Source organism: Mustela lutreola, chromosome 2 (genome assembly GCF_030435805.1).
Source record: "Mustela lutreola isolate mMusLut2 chromosome 2, mMusLut2.pri, whole genome shotgun sequence".
NCBI lineage: Eukaryota > Metazoa > Chordata > Mammalia > Carnivora > Mustelidae > Mustela > Mustela lutreola.
The window spans coordinates 14166530-14167416 of record NC_081291.1 but is presented as its reverse complement, the minus strand read 5'-3'; the positions used below and the strand labels follow the sequence as shown (position 1 = coordinate 14167416).

Below are 887 nucleotides of genomic sequence, written 5' to 3'. Positions count from 1 at the left end.
CCAGAACCTCTTGCTGACATCCTAGTGAAACTTGAATGGTGCCATTCTTGTCATCCAGGCCCTGTTCCCCAGAGACACATGATGCATTTATGAGCTCATCAACAGACCATACTTAGGCTCATCCCCGTGACGAGGTCCTGGCAAAGACAAGGACAGTGAACATCAACACTACGATGCATTGGGCCCTTTCTCCGTGCCTGGCCCGATATTCCCCTCAGGACCTTCACAGCTTCCCTTCGGGAAGACGTCCTCACAGGAGAGGCAGATGTGACAAATAAACATCTCATTTTCTTGTTTGTTTGCTTTGTGGTTTTTAGTGTAAGTAAATCCCATACAATATTTGGGATATACTTATACTAAAAATGTATTGCTTGATCTTTGAGCTTGCCGAGTAGACCTCATAAGCAAAGCTCACCCTCCCGAGTTGAAAAAAAATTATGGACGAGATATTATCATTGAAATTAAATGGTGGCAGGCATGCCCAAGGAATACTGTGGGGGTTTGATCCCTTTAGGAATCTTGTGACAGATGAATGTGTGGGGATGGCAATTAGTGAGTGGGCCACAGGACAATATCGGAACAGCAGTAATATGAGGAAATGACATCATCATGTGAGCAGCTTTGGAACAAATATAAGAAATGGGTGTGAGGGGCGCCTGGGTGGTTCAGTCGGTTAAGCATCTGCTTTTGGCTCAGGTCATGATCCCAGGGTCCTGGGATCGAGCCCCACATCAGGTTCCCCACTCAGCAGGGAGCCTGCTTCTCCTTCTCCCTCTGCCCTTCCCCCTCCTCATGCTCTCTCTTTCTCTCAAATAAATAAAAGCTTACAAACAAAAGCAAACAAAAAACAATGGGTGTGTTCAGCGGAAGAAATCAACTGCTCCCCC

The 887-nt window shown here is 46.4% G+C and overlaps 1 pseudogene; it reads left to right on the top strand.

The window, feature by feature from the left end:
* The first annotated feature begins 406 nt into the window (after positions 1-406).
* On the top strand, positions 407-636 carry LOC131825761 (small nuclear ribonucleoprotein G-like; annotated as a pseudogene).
* The last annotated feature ends 251 nt before the right edge of the window (positions 637-887 follow it).